A 17,642-nucleotide genomic window follows, 5' to 3' on the forward strand; every position below is an offset into this window, starting at 1 on the left:
GAGAATATTTTGGAATGGGATAGAAAGGACTGAAGTTAATTTTTTTTGTATATTTTAATTTACATTTTATTAATAATGTTTATGTTTTATTAATAATGTTTATGTTTAAGAGTTTATTTAAAATATATTATTTTTTAATCATAAATAATTATAGTTTCTAAATTTTTTAAAAATTTAATTATATAACTTTAGTAAGGTTGCCATGTTTAAGAAAATTGCCAAATTTTAAACAAAATTAATTAAAAAATATCTTTTAAACCATAATTACACTACCCATAAATATTTAGTAAATTAATTTATGTTATTCAAATTTAAAGCTTAATTTAAATATCTAATAATTATTCCAAAGCTGCAGGTTTGTTTAGATAAATTCAGCTCAATATTTTACTTCAAATGCAAATATTTGATTAGGTTAATTCCACATAATCATGGTCAAACAATTACTTTCTCGCTGTCACCCAGTCATGTCTAACTTCGTCACTTAGTTATGTGGTTCCAAGCTTGAGCAATTGACATATTGCTGTCAACTATGGTGGTAGGATCAGAATTTCAATCAACAAGGGACTTACCACTTACGGTCGAAATTTTCTGTTTTTAGTTTTGTAAGATCATGGTGAAGATGTTATTGAATATTAAGGAATTTGCGAACTTGCAAGCCCCAAGCGCGTATTAAGTTAATAATTATTTTATTGTGTTTTTTAGTTCGATGAGGATAATATTAAATTCAATGAATAGGATGAAAATAAAGAAATTCAGTTAGGTACTTATTGGTTTATTTTATAGTTTTTAATATTTTAAATTATTTAGATATGCATTGCTTATTTGGTGCAGTAGTATGGTCCTATAATAAAAAACCATAACTGATTTAATGAACATTTAGATTTGTAGGTAAATATTTTAGTTAATAGAAAAATCATGATTTTTTTTGTTTATATATATATACATTTGTAAAAAAAAAAATTAGCTACAAAAATTTGAATCTAGATTTTGTTATTATAAGACAAAATAAGAAAAATACACCCCATAACATATATATGTTGAGCAATCCACCATACTGCTATTTATCTTAGAGATATTCACAAAATTTACAATTTTATTAGGTAAGTTTAATTGGTATTTTGCTATGTTGTATGAGTATTTGGAACTTGGTAACGTTGGGAACTTGGGTATGGGTGTTGGGAAATGTTAGAGGTTTCCCCAAAAGTTACAAGAAACTGCGAATCCAAAGGGGTAATATTATATAATAAAAAAATTAAAAATATATAAATAAAAAATAATTTTTAATCATATAATTTATATAATAATCAAAATTAATATTGAATCAAAATATTCAAATATTAAAATCAATTTAATAATATAAATAATAAATATATAATCTCTCTTATATATAAATATATTCTTTGGATGTCTTTCTGAGTCTCTCCCTTATATCTATATATATATATATATATATATATATATATATATATATATATATATATATATAATATTAAAACATCAAGTTTATGAGGACACATGATGAGTCTTTGAAACAATTTGGGTTAAAAATACAAAGGAACAATTTTACATATGTTTCTCTAGTTATTCTTAAGAGAAAAGGTAAAGCAACTCTAATGTTTAACCATTGAATGCCACATTCAATATGCACACACAATCTCTTGGGAATAAGCAACAAAAGAAATACTCATCAGCATTACATCCCACATATTGCTGTTACATCAAGGAGCCACACACTTCCTTAACCCATCAAGGGACTGCTCCAGTTTCTCAATTGAGGATGTCCATATGTGTGTAAAGGATGTCTTCGGCCTTATCAGTATGTGTGTAAAGGATGTCTTCGACCTTTCTTCCTGCGAAGGTTTCAACTTAGGCTCATGTTTTGTGGGTAGTTCAACATATTTCTCTACAGGATTTGTATTCCCCAACCTCATGGAACGCCAGAACTCCAAAAAAAACAGTGTTCAAAGCTCCCGGAACTTTCCCAAGCTCCCCGTGAAAAAAAGAATGTTCCCATACAGTTCCAAAGCTCCCAGGAGCCGAGAACGGAGTAGTCTACGGAAGCGTAGGAATTGCCCACCAAAAGTGACCCGAATCTAGGCAAAAAAATTTCAAAAGATCTTGTAGATGCATTGTTCAAATCAGGTTTTTATTGTAGAGATGGATTCAGCACCATAAAAAACATCTAAGGCACCTAAAATTATGAATTTAGACAGCTTTTCCTTGGATTTACAAATATCCGTGCCAAACTTTTTCAAAATAAGACAGGAATTTCCATAACTTTTGGACAAAAGAACATAATTATTAAACTAACACTGGGCAGCCAACCATTACAACAGATTTCCCAACTCTTAAAAGAACAGTTCACGTGTAACAGAGGTATTTTGTTAAGTTTAATTGACAAACACCAGGCTTGTTGACTCTTTGTGTAAACTCTTTGTCTTTTAATTTTATTTTTAATTTAAAATTAATCTATTTTATAATTTAAAACTAATATACTATTTTAATTTTTAATATTATGATATTTCTTTCTGACTCTTGGACGAATATATATATATATATATATATATATATATATATATATATATATATTTTTTTACTAACCATTACTATATTTTTGGTATTTATTACTAACTAATATTTTTAACTTAACTCTTTGTCTATTAATTTTATTTTTAATTTACATAAAATAAATTTAAAATTAATCTATTTTATAATTTAAAGCTAATATACTATTTTAATTTTAATATTAGAATATTTCTTTTTAACTCCTTGAGGAATGTTTATAATAATTTATATCTTAATAAATATAATTGACTATTACTCCATATTTATTACTAGCTAATATTTTGAAATTAATTTATTTTACATAAAAAAAATTAATTTAATTCATATTCATTAATATATTTACAATGATTTATATATTAATTATAGCATTGTCCCTTACATTTTAATTTTAATATCAATTACCAAAATTAAAAAAAAAAATTAATTAAAATAATAAAATGAATAAAAAATATATATATATTAATATTATTTGATCCTTTATCTGAGTCAAACTAACCATTATCCACTCAATTCTAGCTGTTGGTTGTTAACCGTGAAGTCATGGAATTCTCTGCTTTATCTATTTAATGTGCTAAATGACATGGCGGTTTTTCTATGTGATTTTCGCAGAAGATTCCTCAACAAATTGATATAGATCACAAAAATCTCAATTCAATAAACACCAGGCTATTCAGTTAAATTTAATTGACAAAAGCAGAAATATCGTATATTTATAAGGTGGAATGATAATACATTATATACTATGATAATACATTATATACTATGAGCCTGCAAGGCATGCAGTGCTCTAGTTGGAAGAACATGAGAACTAATCAACAGACTGCTGCTTCCTTTGCATTCTGGTCGACGGCGAGAAGCATAATTATGCAGCACGTGTGCGCAGCCATTTTAACTGCCTTTGCTTTTCCTGGAGCAAAGGATAGGCTTTCTGATATTCCACAATCGCCCTCAATAAATGACGGAATCTGAACTCAGGCCACAGAATGGGTGTCACATACAGCAACGAGAAGGAAGATTGCCACAGCAGAAAGTTGCTCAACCTTATTTCCCCAGATGTCCTGATCAACAGTTGGGGTTCTCGACAGTTTTCCGTGTACAGATGGCGCTCAATCTCCTCTGCTGTAATTGATGACTCAAGCTCATGAATTTCTTCAGAGGCCGCGCCCTCACAATTATTAGAAAATTGGCAATTTTCAGTAACTTGAAGTTTCTTTGCAGTTATGACTTCATCGCAGACGTCTTCCACGGCTCTGAAAATTTCGCAAGTGGAAGTGTTCGGAGCGCAAATTTTCAGAACGACTCTGTCGTTTTCTTTGGTTACAGCCATGGCTTCCTCTGCCGCTCTCCTCACGCGCTCGGGGAGAAGGTTCAGCTCTCCGAGTATCTGCACCGGAATTCCATATTGTCTAACCATACTTCCCTCCTCTATCAAGGCTTCCAGTTTCTCCTGCATCAGATTCATCAGCGTCGCCACTTCTTCCTCCGAGCGTCTGAAATTCTCGACGCTGAAGGCGTACACGCTGACGCACTTCACGCCCAATTCGTAACAATCCCTCAAGATGTGCATGAGGGTGCTGTATCCAAATTCATGGCCGCTTGTCTTCTCCATCTGACGCTTCGTTGCATATCTTCGATTGCCGTCCATGATTATCGCAACGTGATTGGGGATCGGACCCGCGGCCATCGTCCAGAGCAACCAGCGCCGTATCAGTTCGTAGATCGCTTTGGCGATAGAGGCGATGCCTCTCACAACGAAGGAGCTGCTTCTCAAGGATTGCAGAGCGGCTGCTTCCATTTTCTAATTCAAGTACTTCCAGGATTTTGCCTTCGGCTTCGGCCTTTTATAAATATTCCACTCCCTCTACTGGCCACAAAATTTGTTTATCTAAAACTGGAACAGTGCGATTTGCTTTCCATTTTCCCTTTAATTAGTGACCACAAAATCTGTTTATCTTAACCTGGTCGGTCCGATTTTTCGTTCATAGACTTCATTATCTGCCGTCCTCATGATTGAATGACGCTTGGCAGATATTGCATGGAGTTCAGCCAGATCCGATATCTCTCCAGATATCTGGAAACTTCTTTCACCATAAACGTTGCTGTAATCATTATATAGCACACAGATTTTCTCAACAAATTGCATTTTAGCTTCGTCGGTAGCTAAGAAGGTCTTTAAGAGGAATTTCAACCCTACCAGCATAAAGAGAGTTTGGGTGAAATTAATAGTTAAAATGATGTGTTTTCTTATCAGAAATTATAGATTCAAATTTTGAAGTGTTTAAAATATTTATATTTTTTAAATTTAAAAGTATTTAAAATAGGTATATGTTTATAGATTTATAATCAAATATTTCTATGGAGAAAAGTCACTTGTCTTACCAATTTTGTTATTATTAATTGATGTTATATGTAACAACATCTCACAAAGCAGTCAACTTTAAAAAGGCTTCTCAAACATAATAAGTATTTATTAAAAATAAGTATTCATTAATTTTTTTAGAAACTAAATAGACATTTTTTGTTTCTAAAATTTCCTATAATTAAAAATAATTTTTTGTTATTGTTATTAATGACATATTATAAGATTAACCATATTTTTTTATTTTTGATTCTAATTCAAAAACATAAATTTAAATTTACTTTAAAATATAAATCTATTTTAACGTAAATCTAACAAATAATTTTCTTAAAAGTAAATATTTATAAATATTATTAGTGACATATTGTAAAATTAGTTCTAATTTTAAAATATAAATATAAATTTACTCTAAAGATGACATATTTTTTTAGTCTAACTTTATCTGATGTTACCTGAGGACTTATAACCCGCACTAGGATGTAGAGCCTCTCAGTGTAAAAATGTTAAACGTTGTAGTATTAGGTGTAAGGTAAAGGAGGATCCCTTGTTCCATAACGAAGGGTGTCTCATATACCCTCTCTGTATAAAAATGTTAAAGGTGCTAACAATAGCTACAAGGTAGAGGATGAACCCTTGTTTCATAAGAAACGGTGTCTTATACACTGACTCAGTGTAAAAATGTTAAAGGTGGTAATCTTAGGTGAAAGGTAGAGGAGGATCATATACCCTCTCTGTATAAAAATGTTAAAGGTGCTAACAATAGCTACAAGGTAGAGGATGAACCCTTGTTTCATAAGAAACGGTGTCTTATACACTGACTCAGTGTAAAAATGTTAAAGGTGGTAATCTTAGGTGAAAGGTAGAGGAGGATCCTTGTCCCATAAGCAAGTTGACCCTATATTAAGACTACTTGCTACTTGAATACACTTACCCATTGCTATAACGTTAGTGATGATAGTATGAGATATTGAACTTCTTGCATATAATTAGGCCTACAGGTGTGTCTATTTTGGAATAAAGATTCTATCAATAATTAATTGGTGGATTCTAGAATATTTATAGTAGTATACACAAATCAAATGTTGAGATTTATCTCCAAAGTAGTTATTGTCTTCTTTCCCTTGTAATTAAATAGATTAATTAGAAAAAAATCATATGAACAAGTGTCATATGAAGTCATCTATGGTTTTCTGGGCATGTGGTATTGATAAGCCATGGTATTTCTAGGTACTGTTGTTTATAGATTAAGAATCTCCATGGTAAACTAGGGGTACAACTCCATGGTTAAGAATCTTGTTTCATGTTTTCTTAGATGTATATATGTTTGCTTATACATTAATTTTTTAAACTAGAAAATATTATTAATTGTTGACACCTAATCATTGGGATTGGGTGAATATATGTAAATAGTGTAAATAGAAAATAAGGAGAGCTAGTATTTGAAGAGACACTGGGAGATGAAGCCCAAGAGTCTCTTCGTCCATATATATATATATATGATCAACCTTATTGCAAAAACACAATTCATTTGAAAAGTTATCTCCTGGCCTGACATGGTATCAAAGCTGGCTCCATTTTGCCATCCCTATATGCCCTTGTAACTCCCTTCTGCCATTTTTTTCAGTATGTCCTCTGTCTGTTGGTGTCTCCTCCTTTTACATTGATGATATCCTATGTGTTTAGTGTTGGAAATAATACTGAGAGGGGGGGTGAATCAGTATTATCAGATCAATCAAACTTTTCAATGCTCAGAAACATATACGCTACTTCAGTTAGGTGAACCAGCATGTACACGCTACTTTGATTAAGTAAAAACAGCGTATAAGAAGAAAACTCATAATTTAGTCAGCTTATTCTTCAGTTAAGTTCATCAGGACATTATTCACCACATTAACAGTAAGCAGGTGTAGTATAACAGAACAGATCAAAAACCACACATATGAACACCAAGATATAAGGTGGAAACCCAATGTGGGTGAAAACCACCTGCTGCAAGTTGTCTCTATCTTTCTTTAATAAGAAACTTCAGTTTACAATATTTTGTACTGGTGCAGCCTTGTACCAGTACGCAGGCTACAACCTGCAGAAGGCTACAACCTTCTCTCGTTCTCCAAACTTCCTTGGAAGGGAGCTCCAACCCCCTTTGCTCTTGTACTAGCCAAGATACTAGTACGTAGGTGCTGGCCTACAATCTTCTTTCTTTCAGGTACCACCTTTCATACATTTTCAGACTGGATATTCCTGAAGCACATCATTCAATCTGTAGAACCCAATTCATTCAACTTTCATAACAGATCCATGAAGCATAAAACAACCAATACTAGAATTATCAAATTTTGAATCACTGAACCACTGAACCTTGTCAATCACCAGATACCAGAACCCAGAGCAGTCTACAGAACTCTGTAATAACAGTCAGATCCAACTGCAAACCCAAAAATCAAGCTTTAAGAGATATACGCTACTTCAATGAGCTAAACCCGCGTGTACACGCGTTTTTACTTAAGCCAACCTGCGTACAGATCTAAAAATAGATTCTCTCAACTTGCAGCTGTACCAGACATCAGTTAGATCCAGAACATAATATTGCGACAGTATGCAGATCTAGAAATACGCATAATCAACCAGAGTATTTCAAACCATTAGATCCCGATTTGTCCTTAGATCTAGTCTTCCATCCGCCGATGTGATTTCTCCTTAGCTCATATCAAGCAACCCGAACCCTGCATATCAGATCTCTTTCTCTCTTAGATATTCAAGCCTTGTCAAAAGATGATCTTGCCTAATGATCTTCTTCTTCTTATATAGCCTTAGGCCTTGCTCAATACCAAGAGCCAAAACCATAGTAACACAATACCATCAACTTTAAAACTAGGGATCGACACGCCCATCGAGACATAATGGTCCGAAATCATAGGCACAACTTCCAAGGACTAACCACCATGGACCAAAGGAACCTTTCCACATACACGCGCTTTTTCTGAATCGAACTAGCGTGTACACGCGACTTGGGCTTAACGAAACTGCGTGTATGACCTTCCTTGGCATGCTGTACTGAGATCTGTCTTCTGATTAAGTTGCCATCACCTGTACCAACCTCTGAGCACCTGTACCAACCTCTGAGTGAGTTGCCATCAAGGACAATACTTGAATCATAATGCCAACAATCTCCCCCTTTGGACTTGATGGCAACCACCACACCAAGTCACCAAGTCATTCTCCCCCTTTGACATCAAGGGCAAAGGGTGGACCAAGATATTCTCTTCCTTTGCTGAATCACACTGTCCATACTCCCCCTGAGTACCTGCTGAAATCTCTGAATAATCTCCCCCTTTGTATATGCCAAGGTGTACCAATCTGTCCATGCTCCCTCTGAGTACATGCTGAATCTCTGTACCGCTGAGGTGTGTTGTACATGCTCTTCCTGACTGTAGGCAAGATCTGCAAAAGATGTTCTTCAAGAAGAACATGACTCTATACATCATAAAGGACCTTCCTATCACTTAGGACTCATACATACATCCATCTCTCAACTAAGTGAGGATATACAAAAATTGACTCATCCACCCAACCAAGTGGGTATACATCAAAAATTTACAGATGACAACCAATCACATTGCATCAATCATCCCAGGCATAGTGGGGAAACCAAAATAGGCCGTTACATGACCTTGACACCATGAAAGAGATACCACAAAAGCGATATATGACATAGAGACGAAATAACTAGACCAAGACTTATGAAAGTCACCAGCAGCATCTGATAATCACCATTCAGATCAGCAACCAAGAGATCCTTCTGTTCTCCTTTCGCCTTTGTTCCTCCTGAAATCAACACCAAATGTGAACTAGAACCAAAAGCTTTAAGAGAATGCCAACAATGCATCATTGGAAGATTATCTGCTCCTCCTGAACCTGTGCCTGTTGCACCCCCTGAAACTGTGCCTGAAGAATTCTGACATTCCCATTGCTGTTCAGAACTCCAGAGTTTTCCCTTGCTGTTCAGAACTTCATATACGCGATTTCTCCTGAATAAAACGGCGTATGTACGCGGATATAATCTCTGCAACAAGCGTACACCTTACACGCGACTTTCCCACCATAAATCCGCGTGTATACGCGTATATACCTTTCGTAACTTGCGTATACCAACTTTTCTGTAGAACAGACAAGCTTCAACAGCAGGATGAAGCATCAACTACTCCCAGCTTTTGTCTGAGATATTCAAAAGTTTCCCTGGGCAGTGGTTTTGTGAGAATATCAACAACTTGTTCCTTAGAAGGAACATACTCCAACTTGACTTCTGTTCAAGCACTTGTTCCCGGAGAAAATGGTACTTGATTGGTATGTGCTTGGTCTTTGAGTGCATGACTGGATTCTTTGAAATGCTGATTGCACTAGTATTATCACATAAGATAGACACTGGTGGAGTGCAAGTGATTTGAAAGTCCTGCAAGGTCTGCATCATCCAAAGAAGTTGTGTGCAACAAGATGCCGCAGCCACATATTCTGCTTCAGCTGTAGATAAGGCAATCGAACTCTGTTTCTTGCTGAACCAAGATACTAATCTGGAACCCATGAAGAAAGCACCACCACTTGTGCTTTTCCTATCATCCACACTTCCAGCCCAATCTGCATCTGTGTAAGCATGAAGAGTGAGATCTGTATTTCTAGGATACCATAAGCCATAGTTTTGGGTCCCTTGAAGATATTTGAAGATTCTTTTGACTGCCTGAAGATGAGTTTCCTTTGGGTTGGCTTGAAATCTTCCAACCATTCCTACTGCATGTGTAATATCTGGTCGAGTACCTGTCAAATAAAGCAAACTCCCAATCATGGATCTATAAGTGGGTTGGTGAACTGCTGCTGATTCATCATTAGCACTAAGGCTGCATCCTGTAACCATGGGTGTACAAACTGGCTTTGACTCTTCCATGCCATACTTCTTCAAGATCTGCTTGAGGTATTTGGTTTGAGACAAGAAGATACCTCCTTCATTTTGTTGGATTTGCAATCCAAGAAAATATGTCAATTCTCCAAGAAGTGACATTTCGAATTCTTTCTGCATAACCAAGGCAAAGTTTTGACTCATAGTCTCTTCATTGCTGCCAAAAATAATATCATCTACATAAACAACAAGAATTAGCAATTTGTTATTTTCAACTTTTATATAGAGATTGCTATCTGCTGATCCTTTTGAAAAGCCTTGTTGGTGAAGATATTTGTCCAACCGATAGTACCAAGCCCTTGGAGCTTGTTTGAGTCCATAGAGTGCCTTTTTCAATCTGCATACAAGGTTTGGATCATTCCCAAGAATGAAACCATCTGGCTGCTCAATATATACTTCCTCTTCTAAGTCTCCATTCAGGAAGGCTGATTTCACGTCCATTTGAAATACCTTGAAGTTTTGAAAGCTTGAGAGAGCAAGGAACATTCGGATGGCCTCAAGTCTTGCCACAGGAGCAAAGGTCTCTTCAAAATCTATTCTTCTTGCTGTGCATACCCTTTACAAACAAGTCTGGCCTTGTTTCTAATTACTTCTCCATTTTCATTTAATTTATTCTTGAAGACCCATTTTGTTCCTATTACATTCTTATCTTTTGGTCTAGGAACTAATTCCCAAGTGTTGTTCTTTTCAATTTGCTCAAGTTCTTCATCCATTGCTTTGACCCAACCTTCATCTTTGCATGCCTCTTTCACATTTTGTGGTTCAGTGGAGGAGAGTAATGCCAAGTAGCTTGAAGCTTCTGCAAGTGTCCTTCTTGTTTGTACTCCTGCTTCTTTCTGCCCCACAATCTGAGTTTCTGGATGATTCTTTTGAACATATCTGGATGGAGTCTTCTCTTCCGTTCTTGTCTGCTCCTCTGGTTCTTCTTGAGATTCTTCTTCTTCTTGAGGTTCTTCTTCTTCATTATTTCGCCTTTGAGAGTAACCTTCATCTTCTTCAATGTCTTCATGATGAACTTGCCTAGGAATATATCCCTTCTCATCAACCACTATATCAATACTGTCAACAATTCTGCCAAGTCTTTTATTGTAGCACTTGTATGCTTTGCTATGTGGAGAATAACCAAGAAGAATGCCCTCATCTGCTCTAGGTTCAAGTTTGCCAAGTTGCTCATCAGTATTCTTGATATAACATTTGCTCCCAAAGATTTTGAAGTGCTTCACGGAAGGAGTTTTACCACTCCAAAGCTCATGAGGTGTTTGAGTGTGCTGTTTACTCGGACATTTGTTTTGTTAAGAATAATAACAGCAGCATGTGCAGCTTCACCCCAGAAGGTTGTAGGAGTACCTGATTCATCGAGCATAGCACGAGCCATTTGTTGGATAGTTCTGTTCATTCTTTCCACAACCCCATTTTGCTGAGGAGTTCTAGCTATAGAGAATTCTCTTCTTATCCCATGTTCATCGCAGAAATCAAAAAATTCATTTGATGTGAACTCCCCACCTCTGTCAGATCTGAGGCACTTAATTTTGTGTCCTGATTCATTTTCAGCCAATGCTTTGAAGGATTTGAATTTTTCGAATGCTTCATCTTTGTGCTTCATAAGCCCTAACCAAACAAACCTTGAGAAATCATCAATGAATAATATCAGATATTCTTCTCCTCGAGGTGTCCTTTTCCTAAATGGACCACATACATCTGTATGGACTAGCTCAAGAGGCAAGCTAGCTGATCCTTCCTTCTCTGGAAAGTTAGTTCTGGTTTGCTTTCCAAACTGACAAGATTTGCATATGGTGTTGTCTGGAATTTTGATATCTGGAAGATCGCGAACTGCCTGATATTTGCATGCTTTCCTTATTTGTGAGAAACTTAGATGTCCCAACCTTCGATGCCATAACCAGTGCTCTTCATCCTTGCTAAGATAGCATTGTTGTTGTCCTTCTTCAAATATGTACAGATTATTTGAAGTTCTTTTGCCCTTGAGAACTGTTTTTCCTGTATCAAGATCACGGACAAGACATCCATTCGATCTAAAAATAACCTCGGTTTTTTTTATCACACATCTGGCTGACACTTAGAAGATTATGCTTCAATCCATCAACATATAAAACATTTCCAGCCTTGACCTTTTCTTTCAAAGGAGCAATACCTTTTCCTTTTATAGTTGCAGGAGTATCATTTCCAAAAGAAACTTTCTTTCCCTTTTCTAAAGTAGAATAAGATTCAAGTTTTTCTTTATCACCTGTCATATGTTTCGAACATCCACTGTCAATGTACCATAGATTTTCCTGTCCTTCTGCATAAAATGCTATCCCACATCTTTCTGTTTGAGGTTCCTTTATTCTCCATGTTTTGGTGCTCGTGGCTTGTTCCTTTTTCTCCTGAAACCTGCTCCTGCATTCAGAGTCTTTATGACCAAAATTATTGCAAATAGAACATTCAACTTCATTTTCAAGAACCGAAAAGTTGTTATAGGTCCTTTTTGTAATCCCTGTCATACTTCTTTGTTTTTGAGCTTCCCTAGTCATGATTGTTTTATATGCAACACATTGAGCTGCTCTGTGACCAAAGTTGTGGCAAGAAAAGCATTGTCCATTGAAGAAGCTTCTGCGGTTATTGAATCTACCAGCCAACTGATTGTAATTTCTATTTTCATCTATTCTTGAGCCAAACTGAGAAGATTTTACCTGTGGTAGGTTGTAGCTTTTGTTCATCCTTAAGGAGGATTGTCCCTGATAGTTTCTGTTTGTAATTCGTCCCTGCTTTACCTGATTATCTTCATTGTTCTTCCGTTCATTTCTTCTTGCTGCATCAAGATAACTTTTTGAGGTGGATGCTTGAGAGGTTTCTCCATTATAGCCCAAACCTGTCTTGTTTAGAGGAGACCGCTGCACACTGATAATCTCATCCAAGGTTTCAGATCCTTTGACAAATTTAAGATTAATAGCTTTTGTTTTCTCAATTTCTTTTCTGAGACCAACAATTTCACCTTCTAGTTTTTCAAGATGTTTTTCCTTTTCATCAATTTGAAATTGCAAAGTATCAATGATCACATTCTTTTCTTCTATGCCTCTCTTGAGTCTAGTGATTTCATTATAGAGATTATCCACATCTACAGCATCCTCATAATCATCATCTTCAAATGCCATTAACAACTTATATTATTACCTTGTTCATCTTCATCACTGTTTGATAAGCCATCACTATCTTCATGGGTGTAGTAGCTTTTCTTATTTGCACTTTGTTTCTTGTTCCATCTAGCAGGTTCTTTTCCTTTATCCTTATAAGGACATTTTGCAGCATAATGACCTACTCTCCCACAAGCAAAGCATTTGAAAGGTAGCTTACCTCTGAACCTTCCAGAACCCCTTTGAAGATTTCTGACAAATTTGATTCTTCTTCCTCTTCTTCTGGAACATGGCTTGCTTCATAGTAATCTTCTTTTCCTGATGCCTTAAAAGCAGCTTCCCTTCTGTCAGATGGACCTCCCTTTCTCATTTCATAAGCGGTTAGAATTCCATGTAGCTGAGACATAGTGAGAACACGGAGATTTTCTTTTTCTTCTATTGCAGATACTTTAGATTCAAACTTGGGGGATAATGATCTTAGAATCTTTTGAACTACTATAGTTTCTCTTATTTCTTCACCCAAATTTTTCATACAATTAACAATCTCATCTACCCGAAGAAAATAATTAGCCACACTTTCATCATTATACATCTTGAGAGTCTCATATTGAATCCTGAGAGTTTGAAGTTTAGCTTGCTTTACCTGTTCATCTCCTTCATAGCTAGTGATCATTTTGTCCCATATTTCTTTTGCTGATTTGAAGTGCATGACCTTCATGAATTCTGTTTGAGATATACTTCCTAATAGAGTACTGACTGCTTTTGCATTTGTTTCATACTTCTTTTTCTCAGCTGGATCTGTAGGAGTAGCTGAAGGAAAAGCATAGCCTGTTTCTACAATGTTCCAAACTTCTGTACCAAGAGATTGAAGATAAGCAGTAACTCTTACCTTCCAATAATTGAAATTTGTCCCATCAAAAATCGGTGGCCTGATTGATGCTTCTTTCTCGTAGCTGCTCATGATGAATGATCTACCTTCAAGCGATCAAGCTTCTCTGAAGGACCCGCTCTGATACCAATTGTTGGAAATAATACTGAGAGGGGGGGTGAATCAGTATTATCAGATCAATCAAACTTTTCAATGCTCAGAAACATATACGCTACTTCAGTTAGGTGAACCAGCGTGTACACGCTACTTTGATTAAGTAAAACAGCGTATAAGAAGAAAACTCATAATTTAGTCAGCTTATTCTTCAGTTAAGTTCATCAGGACATTATTCACCACATTAACAGTAAGCAGGTGCAGTATAACAGAACAGATCAAAAACCACACATATGAACACCAAGATATAAGGTGGAAACCCAATGTGGGTGAAAACCACCTGCTGCAAGTTGTCTCTATCTTTCTTTAATAAGAAACTTCAGTTTACAATATTTTGTACTGGTGCAGCCTTGTACCAGTACGCAGGCTACAACCTGCAGAAGGTTACAACCTTCTCTCGTTCTCCAAACTTCCTTGGAAGGGAGCTCCAACCCCCTTTGCTCTTGTACTAGCCAAGATACTAGTACGTAGGTGCTGGCCTACAATCTTCTTTCTTTCAGGTACCACCTTTCATACATTTTCAGACTGGATATTCCTGAAGCACATCATTCAATCTGTAGAACCCAATTCATTCAACTTTCATAACAGATCCATGAAGCATAAAACAACCAATACTAGAATTATCAAATTTTGAATCACTGAACCACTGAACCTTGTCAATCACCAGATACCAGAACCAGAGCAGTCTACAGAACTCTGTAATAACAGTCAGATCCAACTGCAAACCCAAAAATCAAGCTTTAAGAGATATACGCTACTTCAATGAGCTAAACCTGCGTGTACACGCGTTTTTACTTAAGCCAACCTGCGTACAGATCTAAAAATAGATTCTCTCAACTTGCAGCTGTACCAGACATCAGTTAGATCCAGAACATAATATTGCGACAGTATGCAGATCTAGAAATACGCATAATCAACCAGAGTATTTCAAACCATTAGATCCCGATTTGTCCTTAGATCTAGTCTTCCATCCGCCGATGTGATTTCTCCTTAGCTCATATCAAGCAACCCGAACCCTGCATATCAGATCTCTTTCTCTCTTAGATATTCAAGCCTTGTCAAAAGATGATCTTGCCTAATGATCTTCTTCTTCTTATATAGCCTTAGGCCTTGCTCAATACAAGAGCCAAAACCATAGTAACACAATACCATCAACTTTAAAACTAGGGATCGACACGCCCGTCGAGACATAATGGTCCGAAATCATAGGCACAACTTCCAAGGACTAACCACCATGGACCAAAAGAACCTTTCCACATACACGCGCTTTTTCTGAATCGAACTAGCGTGTACACGCGACTTGGGCTTAACGAAACTGCGTGTATGACCTTCCTTGGCATGCTGTACTGAGATCTGTCTTCTGATTAAGTTGCCATCACCTGTACCAACCTCTGAGCACCTGTACCAACCTCTGAGTGAGTTGCCATCAAGGACAATACTTGAATCATAATGCCAACATTTAGTTGAATGCTGGGATGTAAGCTGGCCTGGTGTGTTGGTTCGTATATCTGATGTGAAGTATTCATGGTATGTTATATATCTTATGTTGGCGTATTGGCAGTTTTACTGTGTGGTGTTCTGTGCATTTCTGTGTTGTGTTGATTGTGTACTCCGCATGGTATATTATATAATCGACAGTTATACCACTAGTAACCTTCTTCGTCGTATTCTAGGTTAATACCACATTGCCTCCGTTGGTCATTACACCCTCGCGCGATAATACCACTCCACTGCCCAACCCATACCACGCCTGGCTGTGTCATCGTTGTGTTATATGTTGAACGCTGCTCTCCTCCCAAACAACACTCTCCCCATACCACCCACCGTGGCCGCTCCAAACCACCTCCCCATATCACACTGGCTATTTAATACTACCGCCTCTATTACCACTCAACAGTCATAACTCTTCCCTGACATTGAATGTTGTGGTTAATTCCATATGAACGATGCTTTTGGTTTAATGCCTCAACGCTGTGGTTAACTCTATCCCAATCTGTTGCATACGTTGAACGTCGATCTAGAATATTACCACGTTGCGGTTTTTTTTTAATATGATTGTGGTATAATATTACACATACAGTAGTCCTCTGCCATGAGTTCAATACCCACTGTGTTGAATACCCACTCCATTTGAATACCCACTATGTTTCAATATAATACTATCATACGCACGCCCCTTTGAAACTGCCCTTCGTGGACCCATTGAATGTATTACATTGTATTATGTTGGTATTACATTGTCATATGCATTTTAATACCATGTCCTTTCAATATTCCATTGCCTGCATACCATATATTACTGTTTTTAAATATATAACTTGTCCTGACAATCATAACCATGGGGCCCGAACTTGCCTCCCTCATATAATCCCTCCCCATATAACCCTCCCCAATATACTCCTCCCTCATATACTCCCTCCCTCATATAATACCTTTGCTCTATATATATAAAAATTGTAGTTTTTTACAAAATTACAAACCAAAAGTTCATTTCTTGCTAGAAGCACATTTTTTACAGTACACATGTTTTAAAAATTAATTCATTGATATCTATTATTGGAGTAGTTCTCTCTAGAAAAGAGAACTATCCTGAATGGTCATGGAAGATAAAACACACTCTCATTTTCAATGAGTTGTGGAAAGGAGTTTGTGTAGGAGAAGGAGATAATGAACCTGCAAAGCCCACCTCAGATAAAGAGATTTCCATTCGGGAAAACAAGAAGAACAAGGCATATGCCTTGATTGCAACATCTGTAATTGAATAGGTGAGTCGCCATATTTCACCATTTTATGACGCTTTTGAAGCCATACAAAAGTTGAAGGAGCTCTATGACTCAAACTCTAAACTTGAAGTTTTCCAATTGATGATTAAATTGTTCAGTCTTGAATTGAAAAATGATGATCGTCTTACTTTAGCATCGGAAGTAAGATCTATTACACATGATATCAAAAAAACTGGTGTTCAAATAGACATTCCTCTCATAGCTTGTTTCAAGGCATTAGATCACACTTATTCAAATTATCTTGAGTCATTGTAAGCAAGTGGAAACCTCAAGGAGATTACCTTTGACTCCCTTGAGAAGAAATTTGCTGAGAGAGAAAACGATTTTAGGAAGAAGACAACTCCTCATTCTTCTAAAGAAGTTGTGTGTCTTGCACATAAAGAGAATAATCATGCACATGATTATTCTAGAGGAAGAGGTGGCCAAAGAGGTAGAGGAAGAAGGAATTTTACAGGCGGTGGGTGAAGGAAGGAGGGAGGGGGGAGGCAAACAGTTCTGATGTACATTTTAACCCCGTACACAAATTACCTGCATACAAATTCTAAAACACATAAAATAAACAATGCGAGAGCATAACACATAAAACAAATATACACAAAGATTTTCCCCTGGATCCCAAAACGGGACTACCAGCTTGATTTTTCATTATTTTCCTTTCAATGTTACAATACATATTTATATATGCCAAAGCATCCAATACCATGGATTGAAAACCATCGCGTCCAAAAAATGGACTGAAAACCATCATGTCCAAAACCATGTGTGAAAAACATGCACAAAACCATAGGTACGTCTGCCCAAACTAATATAGGGTCCA

The 17,642-nt window shown here is 36.3% G+C and overlaps 1 pseudogene; it reads right to left on the minus strand.

Annotated features, from left to right (window-relative positions):
• Positions 1 to 3,239: 3,239 nt before the first annotated feature.
• LOC149241766 (dehydrodolichyl diphosphate synthase CPT3 pseudogene) lies at positions 3,240 to 4,477 on the minus strand (annotated as a pseudogene).
• Between the last annotated feature and the right edge of the window lie 13,165 nt (positions 4,478 to 17,642).

This window comes from Pinus tabuliformis, chromosome 8 (assembly GCF_031772625.1).
Source record: "Pinus tabuliformis cultivar Carrire ecotype Pingquan chromosome 8, CPIR1, whole genome shotgun sequence".
Lineage (NCBI taxonomy): Eukaryota > Viridiplantae > Streptophyta > Pinopsida > Pinales > Pinaceae > Pinus > Pinus tabuliformis.